This window comes from Chionomys nivalis, chromosome 2 (genome assembly GCF_950005125.1).
Source record: "Chionomys nivalis chromosome 2, mChiNiv1.1, whole genome shotgun sequence".
Lineage (NCBI taxonomy): Eukaryota > Metazoa > Chordata > Mammalia > Rodentia > Cricetidae > Chionomys > Chionomys nivalis.
Genome location: NC_080087.1, coordinates 67,006,269 through 67,018,525, shown reverse-complemented (window position 1 = coordinate 67,018,525; position 12,257 = coordinate 67,006,269). Strand labels below are relative to the sequence as shown.

Genomic DNA, 12,257 nt, shown 5'->3' with positions numbered 1-12,257 from the left:
ACGCATCAAATCTTACAAAATCGCTGCCTTAATATGAGCTTAACAAGGACAACCCTAAGAGACATGCTAACATGGAAGGGAGAAAGCTCACTAGGCCTCAACCCTAGTCAAATATGAAGGAATTCTGAGAGCTGGAGAAATAGTCTCCCCCAGAGAAGAGGGCACCATATGGTTATCCAACACCAAATGTTCATCCCTGAAAACATACAGACTGAGTAGGTTATATTTTTATGTCTAGGAATTCACACAAACATACAACAACAATGAAAGAAAAGGTTACTAAGAAATAATAAATGTATGTGTAAAGTCAAAATTTGAGATGTTTTATATAAAAAGATTTATAATATTTTCTATTACTGTTCTTCACATAATTAAACTTAATAGGCAGCTAGAGATGGCTCAATGCTTCAGAGCACCTGTTGTTCTCTTAAAGATTCTTTACCAAAAACCTGACTAGCAATCAAAATTAGTAAAGAGAGTGAAAACAAAATTAAAAATCCTTGTACTAACTGAACATGGAAAGATGCTTCACACAGATGAAAGGGAACATAATACTGTGAAACATGCAATATTTCTGGAAGTGGTTTGTGTGACCAGTTCAAACTCCATGGCATTTAACCTTCCCACATTATTTCATATAAAAAGAGAAACCTAAAATTCATATTGACACAAATTCCCTGGGTACAGAGCAACCCTAGGGAAAAGTTGCTATCCTACTGTGATTACAAGTGACACTGCAGGCTAGGCAGTGGTGGCGCACGCCTTTAATCCCAGCATTCAGGAGGCAGAGGCAGGCGGATCTCTGTGAGTTCGAGGCCAGCTTAGTCTACAAGAGCTAGCTCCAGGACAGGCTCCAAAGCTATAGACAAGCTAAAGAGAAACCCTGTGTCGAAAAACCAAACCAAACCAAACCAAAAACCCAAAAAACAAAACACAACAAATGGCACTGCAGAGCCACATAAACAACCGCATCACGGGAGTGGGAGAAAACTGACAAAACAGCCTAAAGTACAACAGTAGCAGATGCAGAACCTGTCCAATTGCAATGACCACGTGAATGTCATCAAAATACCACAAACAGATGTTTCAGACAAGGGTAAGACATTTACACCGAACTTCAGAGCCTACTTCCTTCTGAACAGCAGAGAAACTGCTTGCACCCCTTTGCGCCTTCCCTGCTGGGTCCCAGCCCTGCAGCTCCTCTGACCTGGGAGGTTGCAGGGCCCCGGGCTGCGGTTCCCGCCGCTGCGCTGATGACTTTCCCAGGCCGCCCGGCGCCGCCACCGCGGCTCCGGGGAGTTTTCGCGTCTCCGCTACACCCGCCTACTCCTCCGCTCCCAGGTCTGCACCACAGGATTCCCCGAGTGAAACAAGGAATGTTGGAATTGCAGTCACTTCAGCTTGATTCCTCCCAGCTGCTCCTCCTGTCCCCGCCCCAAAATACCTCCGCTTCCGGTTACCTGTTTTTTCCCCTAAACCCGCCTACCACGGGGATCTCTTTTAGTTTTCCAGTTGCACCATTCTTTTCAACTAATCTTTTCTGATTGACAGGTGTTCCGTCCCATTAGAGACCTGTAAACCCCACTCCGTCTCAGGCTGCTTTCCACACAGCTCCAGCTGTCAGGCTGCCCTAAACCCGCTCTGCACAGCCTCCGCACAGGCTTGCTGCCAGCCACAACCAGAACTGATCTAGGAGGACGCTGCATCCCGGTGTCTGACCCCACAGTGAGTTCTGAACCCTTCAGATAAAAGACAGGTAGCCTAACCTCGACTTGAGTAGTAGGCTCTTGGTCAACAACATGCTTACACCTGAAGCGCAACCCAAATTACTTTTATCAATAAAAACCTGAAGTCAGATATCGGGAGTGAACATTGAAGGACCAGAGAAGCAGAGCAGCCAACCACCAGAAAGTTCTTACCTCTAGGAATCCACAGACCGAATGGGACCCAGATCTTATCTCCTCCTGCCTTATATCCCCGTCATCACCTCCCTAGTGCTGGGATTAAAGGCGTGCCCCACCACTGCCCAGCTGTTTCTCTCTTTTTGATTGGTTCTATCTCCTGTGGCCCAGTGTGTCGATGAACTACTGATTTCCCTGCTTCCTCCTTCCAAGAGTTGGTATTAATGGTGGGTGCCACCTCTGCATGTCCTCTATAGCTATCTTGGCACTCAGATCTCCACACAAGCCTTGTCAGAACACAAACAAAATATCACTCAGCGTAACGCCAAACCATAACAGGCTAAATTCAGATTCTAGCGTCCCATCGTGAACATACAAACATGAGAAGCCGAAACCAAATACTTCAATTTTGCCTTGGGGAGAGACAATACAGGAACTTGAATTTTGAAAAGAATTGGGTGTCTCAAGAAGTCAGAGTTCATTGCTAACATCCCTGGGCTGAGTTCCTCCTGAGCTGTACTGATCTCACCCCTAGATGGTGGCTTTGTCATTTTACTAACTCAGAAACAAGTTAGGGTGATTCATGCTAAAGGTGATTTAAGATAAAATATCGAAAAATTCTTTGGAGTAAAAAATGCAAGGGCGAATGCAGAGATTCTTGCTGTCCCGGTTGCAGAAACAATAAGTAAGGAATGTGGTTCCAGCAATGAAAATGTCAGTTACACCATCCTGTCTATGGCTCTGGGAACATTGACGAAGAGATCTAGGAAAGGGAATGAGAAGGAAAAGAGGAGGAAGAGGTAAGACATGCTATGCTCTAGACTCCACACAGTTGTTGTAATCAGTAACCAACAGCAACTCTATTTACCTGCATTGGCCACACACTAGACCACAATCAGTGTAAGAAGCGTGACCCTAAATAGTATTATCAACAAATACCTGGAGTCAGATATCGAAGTCAATGCTGAAGGATCAGAGAAGCAAAGGAGCAGTCACCAGTGTCTTTTGACTTCTTCAGATCCTCTGACCGAATGGGAGCTAGAATCCTGTCTCCACTTGCTTTATATTCCTGTCTCCACCTCCTAAGTGCTCGGATTAAAGGCATGAGCATCCCAAATGCTCGGATAAAAGGTGTGATCCTCCACTACTTGGCTTCTATAGCTAACTAGTGACTAACTCCGCCCTCTCATCTCCAGGCAAGCTTAATTTGTCAGAACTCAAGCAAAATATATAACAAGTGTAGGAAATGGAAGGCTTATAGGGCCCAAATGTTGGCTATGGATGGATTGGAGGAAAAGAATCATTGCATTTAGCTGTAGTCCTGCTGAGCCCACCAGGCTCCAACACACAGATCCAGACTCACAGAATTATAGATGTCTCTGATCAGTCTCAGTGGATCCCAAGAAAAATGAGTAGTGATAAACACAATAGAGAGATTAGTTGGCATTTTAGACCAGGACAGTAGAGAGGTAGGAGGTGAGAGTGGACACTGTTTGAGATGCAAACACACAAACATATACAGAGTGTACTTGTATTATACATATATGTGTTTGTGAGTGTAAAATAGTTAATGATAGATTTTTTTTGTTTTGTTTTGTTTTGTTTTTCAAGACAGGGTTTCTCTGCAGCTTTGGAACCTGTCCTGGAACTAGCTCTTGTAGACCAGGCTGGCCTCGAACTCACAGAGATCCGCCTGCCTCTGCCTCTGAAGTGCTGGGATCAAAGGCATGCATCACCACTGCCTGGCAAAATAGATTTTTTTTGAGACAGGGATTCTATCTGTAATCCTATGTATCTTGAAACTAGCTTTATAGACCAAGCTATCCTCGAAATCTCTGAAATCTGTCTGCCTGAAAAGAGTTGGGTTTAAAGGCGTGCCCCAACCTGCACTCAGAGAAAATTTTATTTTATTTTAGATTTATTTATTTATTGTGTACATAGTGTTCTATCTGCATGTATGCCTGCAGGTCAGAGAGGGCACCAGATCTCATTACAGATGGTTGTGAGCCACCATGTGGTTGCTGGGAATTGAACTCAGGACGTCTGGAAGAGCAGCCAGTACTCTTAACCTCTGAGCCATCTCTTCAGTCCCTCAGAGAAAATTTTAAATGACCACATCAGACTGTGATTTCTTTCAGGTTTTGGCATTATCTGTTGGTGTTTGTTTGTTTGTTTTGTTGGTTTTTAAAAAAATGTTTTCTCTGTGTAATTCTGGTTGTCCTGGAACTCCGTGGCAGACAAGGGTGGCGTTGAACTTACTGAGAATAATCTACTTCTGTCTCTAGAATGTGGCATGTGCCATCATGCTCAGTTTATCTGGTTTAATATCAGGTAATACTAAGAGTCATGAAATTTTTTTAATGTCAAATAGTATTGTAGTTAGCTTTGCTGTTGGTTCTTTGGAGTTCTAATGGAATCCTGTCAATCTGGTCCTGATGTTTATTTAAGGGGGCATTTTATTCTTCTTCAGTCTCATTGCTACTTATACTTCTGTTTACATGATTTATTTCATGCTTTGAAACTGGGTATGTTATATGAACCTGAAAACTCATCTATTTCAGTTAGAGTTGTCAGTTTAGTGTAGTAGAAGTCTTTAATGTGAATGAGCAAGAGATCCAGGTGGTTACTCTTTTCTGTCAAGTAAGCTGTTTAGTTACCTTGGGTAATTGTCAGGTCAGGTAGTAGTGACACACTCCTTTAATCCCAGCACTATTGAGGTGGAGACAGTTGGATTTCCTGTCCAGCCTGTGATACAGAGTAGGTTCCAGGTCAGCTAACGCTACACAGCAAAACCCTGTCTCAAAAAATGAAACAAAACACTAAGACACAATAATGAAAGTAAGCCGGGCGGTGGTGGCGCACGCCTTTAATCCCAGCACTTGGGAGGCAGAGACAGGCGGATCTCTGTGAGTTCGAGACCAGCCTGGTCTACAAGAGCTAGTTCCAGGACAGGCTCCAAAACCACAGAGAAACCCTGTCTCGAAAAACAAAACAAAACAAAACAAAAACAAAAACAATAACGAAAGTAATACATAGTTGGGCAAGGCCATGCCAGCCTTTTAACCCCGCCCTCAGGAGGCATGGACAAGAAGAACTCTGAGTTCAAGGCCAGCAAGCTCTATATAGTGACTCTTGAACAGCGGAAAATACAGAGACTTTGTCTCAAAGTAAATTGCTCCCCAAGGAATAGCATTCATGGGAGCACCATGCAAAGTCTGAAAGAAGGGAAACAACCAACAGTCCTAGCTAGTTGTGCCTACGAGCCACATCAATTGTCATCCCAGCATGGAAGTCCTAAGGATGCAATAGTGGCAAGCACACCTTGATGGTAGCCAACTTCTCTTTCATTGGAATTAAGACTCTCTTAACAAAGAGAGTTCAGACACCATGGATGATACTGAAAATCTAGCTACCTTCTTGTGCTGCTGAAGACATGAATCTTGGAGGAATTACTTTACTAAACCAGCATAATCTCTTTAAAAAATCTAAACATTTCTCCTTGTACACAGAGGTAAGCTTAGTCTTCACCCTTCATTCAGGAGACATCTCTTTTCATCAGTCAGAGACAAGTACAAAAATCCATAAGTAATCAAAATGCAGAGTTGTGCAGCCTAGGCCCACTGGATATGTCTGTAAACACTTCTACACCTTAGGCCCAAGGATCATTTCTGAAGAGGGTGTATAAATATTAAAAGAGGCAGAGGGCCTGGGAGTTTGCAGGGAGATTGTATCTCGTGGTGTATTAATCAGTGTTCTCTAGAGTAATAGAATACATACATACATACATATTATAGACTGCTGTCCAGGTAATACAACAATGGATGCCCGTAAACAGAAAGTTCAAGCATCCATTAGATGCTCTGTCCACAAGGTTGGATGTCTCAGCTGGTCTTCAGTATGTCTTTATGAGCAGACATTTGAGTCCAGACATTGAACATACCACTTGAGATATTCACAGACCTCCAAGGACATAGAATTACTACCTGCCCAAGCTGCTTCTCTGGTTTTACCTCACAACACCCACGATCAGAACAGTTGAGTACAGCATAGCCCAGAACTGATAATTTAGAGGCCTGGGTCACTTCTTCACTAAGAATAGTAAGTCTAACTCCAGACCTAGGCCCGTAGAAACTGCAGTGTCTGGTGTATGTGCTGATTAAGAGTCATCAGCTTCCCCTAGGGTGCCTAGTTATCTCACAGTCTCTAGGCATATTGGGAGAAAAGAATTGGCACACTGATTTAAAATACAATCCATGCCCTATTCATAATTTTACTGAAAATAAACCTTTTTAGCTCTTTTATCTATCACCTAATAATGTGGCACCCTAACCTCCCCCCACACCCGCAAGAATTCCCTGATGATTTAATTCCTTTATTAACTAATTTTCTTTCTTTCTTTTTTTTTTTTTTTTTTTTTTTTTTTGAGACAGGGTTTCTCTGTGGTTTTGGAGCCTGTCCTGGAACTAGCTCTGTAGACCAGGCTGGTCTCGAACTCACAGAGATCCTCCTGCCTCTGCCTCCCAAGTGCTGGGATTAAAGGCGTGCGCCACCACCGCCCGGCCCTAATTTTCTTCATTAAGGAGTTCACCAGACATGTACTAGCCAGTCCCACAGATCTCTCTCTCTCTCTCTCTCTCTCTCTCTCTCTCTCTCTCTCTCTCTCTCTCTCTCTCTCTCTCTCTCTCTCTCTCTCTTCTCTCTCTCTCTCTGTGTATGAAAACCCTTATCTGATTTTCTAGAGTGCAAAAGAATTCCTAGAACCTGGTAGGGACTTGCTGGTTTTATATATGACTGGGAACATTTGTAATAGGTCGAGCAAGGGACAGTGTAGAACAATGTAGAAGAAAGAGCAAGAGAGAATTGATGGAAATGAGAGAGAAGAAATAAGAATAAAGAAATATGGATGGAGCCGGACGATGGTGGTGCACACCTTTAATCCTAGCACTCGGGAGGCAGAGGCAGGTGGATTTCTGTGAGTTCGAGACCAGCCTGGTCTACAGAGCTAGTTCCAGGACAGGCTCCAAAGCCATAGAGAAACCCTGTCTCGAAAAACAAAAACAAAAACAAAACAAAACAAAAAAAACCCCCTCCAAAAAATATGGATGGTTGATTCCTGGTGTGTGTTATTCTTTTGGTCTTTACCACCCCTAACTCAGCTCCAGAGGATAAGACTGTTATTCTTTTGGTCTCTGGTCACTTTAAGGGACAAGCCACACCCACTCCCAGCGACCTCTGACCCCTGCCCCACCATCTTGAATCTCTCTTGCTGTCTCCTCTTGGTGTGCTCGCACGTGTCTCTCTCTCTCACTCTCTCCCTCTCTCTCCTCTAAGTAATAAATGTCCAGTTCTGATTAATACGATATGTCTGTCACGTGTCCCTACCCACGCGCTGGGTATCCTCCGGGGCTGACGGCTGCTCTGGAAGCCCACCGGGGACTTGCCAGCATTTCCCGCCGCTAGCTGCTGGGGGAACTGCCCGGGGATTTTGGAACATTAGTGTGAGTAGAATTCTTACCCCTCAAATCTTTACAGATTTGTAGCCCCCCTTTAGCTATTTGTGGCATCTTTCATTGAACCATAGAAGGAAGTCTTAAAGGCAAAAACCTTTAAGGCTCTCTAAAGTGGAAGTAACAACGAGTATAACATCCCCGCAATGCTGCTACCCCCAAACTTTTTGTCTGTACGAACAATAGCTAAATCAGCCACACAGTGTGGAGCTGATTGGCCTGTTTGAAACTGCAAACCTGCAGCTGAGTTCACAGCAGCTGGTGCCCGGCTCCATCTCGCAGGCGACATGTCTCTGCACTGCTGTTTGGCATGGGACTGTGAGACCAGGAAGCCCAGTGTGGCTCTGTGTCTGTGCATTCAGAAACTTTATTTTTCTTAATTTTCTTGGGCATGATCGAAATTCAAGAGCCTCAGGTTTTCATGCCAGTTTTAACTAGAGGTTTCTTTCCTGTTTGCCAGCCTGAATATACACTCTGAGACTTGGATTAATTATAAAAGTTCGGCCGGGAGGTGGTGGCGCACGCCTTTAATCCCAGCACTCGGGAAGCAGAGGCAGGCGGATCTCTGTGAATTATAGACAAGCCTGGTCTACAAGTGCTAGTTCCAAGACAGGCACCATAAGCTACAGAGAAACCCTGTCTTGAAAATCATATATATATATATATATGTTTGGCTGATGGCTCAGATTTACTATGTAGCTCTTGCTTCTTCCTTCCTTCCTTCCTTCCTTCCTTCCTTCCTTCCTTCCTTCCTTCCTTCCTTCCTTCCTTCCTTCCTTCCATCTTTCTTTCCTTCCTTCCTTCCTTCATCCCTTCCTTCCTTCCTTTTTTTTTTTTGATTTTTCAAGATAGGGTTTCTTTGTGTAGCTTTAGTGTTGCTTTTACTTTTTAATTAACCCAGTTCTATTATTTTATTTTACAATTTTACCATGAGGCTCATGGCTTGTTGCCTCACATCTTGCTTGTCTGGCAGCTGCTGGCATCTCCCAGACTCCACCTTCTTTTTTTTTTTTTATCTTTGCTTGGATTGGTTCCATTGGTCTCTGTAGACCAGGCTGTCCTTGAACTCATAGAGATCCACTAGCCTCTGCCTCCCAAGTGCTAGGATTAAAGGTGTCTGCCACCACACCTTGAATTCACAGAGGTCTGTCTTCCTCTGCCTCCCAAACTTTGGGATTAAAGGCGTGTGCTACCACAACTTGAAGTCACAGAGGTCAATCTACCTCTGCCTCCCAAGTGTTGGGATTAAAGGTGTGTACCACCACACCCAAACTACTCTTTCTTTTTTATTTTTAAGTACTTAACCCATTTTTTAAAAGCCTGCATATATTTTTAACACAATGTAAAACATTTAGAGTTTTTTTTTTTTTGAATCTCTCTTTAATGTTTATCTCTCTTTTTCTGACTATGAGTCTCTAAGGAGAGGATGAAAGCCGTGGCTTTGACGGCTAGACCCAGACCATTCCTTAGCTTTGCAGCCTCATGGCAGAGGTACCGCCAGAGGCATTTTTATTGCCACAACTCTGTGGCGGTTCAAGGTCCTTGCCAGTGTGAACAGTTCCACAGTCAAATGCTCTCTCTGTAGCGGGATCTCCTGCCTCAAAGGGCCTGGCAGGATATCCCAGAATGCTGGCATTTTAAAACAGCACAATTTTTTTTCCTGCTATGGCTGAAAAACAAGAAGCATGCAGTCAGCTTTTCATCAACACCATTTAAGTGTTTTGTGGCAGGACCTCTTAAAGAGCCGCAGGGTTTTGCAGCTAAGGCTGAGTCAGGAAGCCTCTCTTAGATGAGAGCACTTGCTTGCCTCTAGGAAGCAGAGAAGACCCAGGAAACTGATGCTACCAAGAAAGCATGCTTTACTCTATTCTTTCCCAAGCTTTCTCAGGCTTTCTGTGGATGTAGTTATCCACATGGGCACCATTCTGTAACATGAAGGCCAGGCTCATTGGAGTTTCTGTTCCACCCGGTCCCCCAGCCATTTAGTCCCAGAAAAAAATCACACAGAGAGTCTACATTAGGTTATAAACTGATTGGCCCATTAGCTCAGGCTTCTTGTTGACTCTTGTAGCTTATATTAACCCATTGTTCTTATCTACTTTAGCCACATGGCTCGGTACCTTTCTCAGCCGGGTAGGTTACATCTTGCTTCTGAGGGGGAGGGGTCTGGGCAGGAATCGGCTTCCTCCTTCCCAGAATTCTCTTGTTCTCATCGCCCTACCTCTACTTCCTGCCTGGCCAATCAGCGTTTATTTAAAACATGATTGACATAATACAATTCTCCCACACCAAGAAATAATTTTTATGAACTTTTACCTTAGTAGTGACATTATTTAATAAGCTACACTCTGCTGTTTTAGGTGTTACATTTTTATAGAAATTAAGCAATACCTCTTTTGGGACTTGGCTCCAAGATGACCAAAAAAAGGAGAAACAACAGTCGTGCCAAAAAGGGCCGCAGCCATGTGCAGCCAATTTGCTGCACTAACTGCGCCCGCTGTGTGCCCAAGGACAAGGCCATTAAGTTCATCATTCGGAACATCGTAGAGGCGGCTGCCGTCAGGGACATATCCGAAGCAAGTGTCTTCGATGCCTATGTGCTCCCCAAACTCTATGTCAAGCTGCATTACTGTGTGAGCTGTGCTATTCATAGCAAGGTAGTCAGGAATCGATCTCGGGAAGCTCGGAAGGACGGAACACCCCACCACGATTTAGACCTGCTGGTGCTGTACCACGACCTCCACCAAAGCCCATGTGAAGAAGTGGCGTCATAAAGACAGAAGAGAACACCTTGGAAAAATAAAATGGAGCTTAAACTTTAAAAAAAACAAAAGAATTTAAGCAATAATTTCCAGAAAGGAACTTAAAGAGCAGAACCATATTCTCAGTAATGGTAAACAAAGAAGAGCATACCCAATATTATAGTTTGAAATTATGAATTTTGTTTTAAATTCTGTTGGATCTGTGGGGGGTGCACAAAGATGTGGACAGACCACCAAAGTCTAATAAACCAGAAGCAAACTTTATTCCAGAAACCAGATTCCAGGAAATCCAGAAGCAGATTTAAAATAAAAATAAAAAAAATACCATGGGGCACAGAAGCTTATCAGCTAGCTGACACAACCGCCAGAGATGGTGTTTGTTAGGCTGTGGCAGAGGCTGGTTGTTGAACCCATCCTTTTATAGTAGGGGCACCAAGCATTAGGTTTGAACAAAGGAATTTTTACCATCTCAAGTTAAAATTTAGATACAGATTGCCTTAGTTTTTTACATTAATCATAAACTGATTGGCCCATTAGCTCAGGCTTCTTATTAACTCTTATAACTCACATTAACCCATTATTCTTATCTGTGTTAGCCACATGGCTCAGTACCTTTTTCAGTGGTGTAGTCACATCTTGCTTCTTCTGTGTCTGGACAGGACTGCCCAGATTGCCTTATTTTACAATCTCTATTAACAGAATTTTTTAGTTAAATTAGTGTTTGCACTTAATCTATTGTCTTCCCTGGTACTTTTAAGTGTTTACTGAAGCCCCATGGTCTTTCCTTTGATGCTGCCAGTTTCACATAGCAGGGATAATGCATAACCCAGAGGTCCTATATCTATTTCCTAAAAGTTGACTCAGCTCATATCCATAGGCTGGCTCTCAGTTTGCAGAGAGATGCTTTGACCTTGTAAATAGAGCTACGGATTTTAAAGTGAAATAACCCACTGTTAATAGTTAATCCTCAAGCCACTGAGAAAACTGCTGACAGTCTGTTCTCGTTCTCCTAGGCTTACAACTTTATTTCTTTATTTCTACACTCATATTTCTGGGATCTATATCTTTATTTTCTTATTCTTGGACTCTTCAGTTCATTTATTATAAATATTAATCATTCATTAGACAATTAAGAGAAGAGAATATCCTCCATACAATGAGTGACTAAAACCTCTGGTAATTCAAACAGCATTGACTTAGTACTATATGCCCTATGTAAAATCATTTTTTACTAGAAGTTGGGCTTGTTTTAATTTTTTCTTTCTACCATGAAGGGCTCATTGATGAGTTATTCTCATTACTAGAGAAAAAAAAATTTCCCATTAAGGGACCTTTAATATTGAGTTATTCTCACTCTTGAGGGAAACAAAAAATATTTTAACCAAAATTAAGCACATAAACAAGACAATTCTAAGCTTTGGGCTGACTGTGCTTGCTCAGGGTACAGCAGGGAAGTCCTGCCAGTTATTTTTGGTAATTCAGATGCCCCTGCTCTCTGCTGGCAGGCTGATCCTGAAAGAGTTGACAGACAGAATGCAGCCTGAGAGCTGAGAGTCAAAAATTCTTAATTTCTTTCTCTGTTTCTACTGAGAAGGGTCTTTTTTCCTTTTTATTTTTTGTTTATGAGGACTTTTCTTTTCTAGGACTTGACTTCACCTTTTCCCTTTTCTATTGGGAAAATTAAACATTTCTCCTTTTTCCATTAATTTTCTGCCTCACCTTTCTCTATTGCGGAGATACCTTTGTCTCAAGACCCATTTTATTTGTTGCTGCTCCTGAGATGGAGATTTTAAGTTCTACATGTTCCAACCCTACCCCGGAGTCTTGCTTACTACTTTGGGCATACGTTATCTCCAGTCTTGGGGTGCCTAGACCCTTCTTTCCTCGTGCCCCACATCATTGGTCACCAAATGCCAGGGTGCACCAAATAGTCAGTTGAAGAGAGAAGGCACTCCAAGATGAAATTTAAGGGCAGTTTGGTAGCAGAAAGGTCCAGCCTCTTCTGATGGATTGAACCCAGAACAGCTGTACAAAAGTGTATTTATTGAAAGTTACACAAAGTATTTCCTCATATCAAGGTTCCTAAT

At 42.9% G+C, this 12,257-nt stretch overlaps 1 protein-coding gene and 1 pseudogene across 1 annotated transcript in view; one reads left to right on the top strand and one right to left on the bottom strand.

Annotated features, from left to right (window-relative positions):
- Positions 1-1,388, bottom strand: part of LOC130867948 (zinc finger protein 836-like) — a 58,355-nt gene extending 56,967 nt beyond the window's left edge. The window contains exon 1 of the mRNA XM_057760173.1: positions 1,208-1,388. The gene's annotated coding sequence lies outside the window, so the exon portion shown is untranslated. The remainder of the gene's footprint in view (positions 1-1,207) is intronic.
- Positions 1,389-9,822: 8,434 nt separating this feature from the next.
- Positions 9,823-10,166, top strand: LOC130869625 (40S ribosomal protein S26-like; annotated as a pseudogene).
- Positions 10,167-12,257: the final 2,091 nt, after the last annotated feature.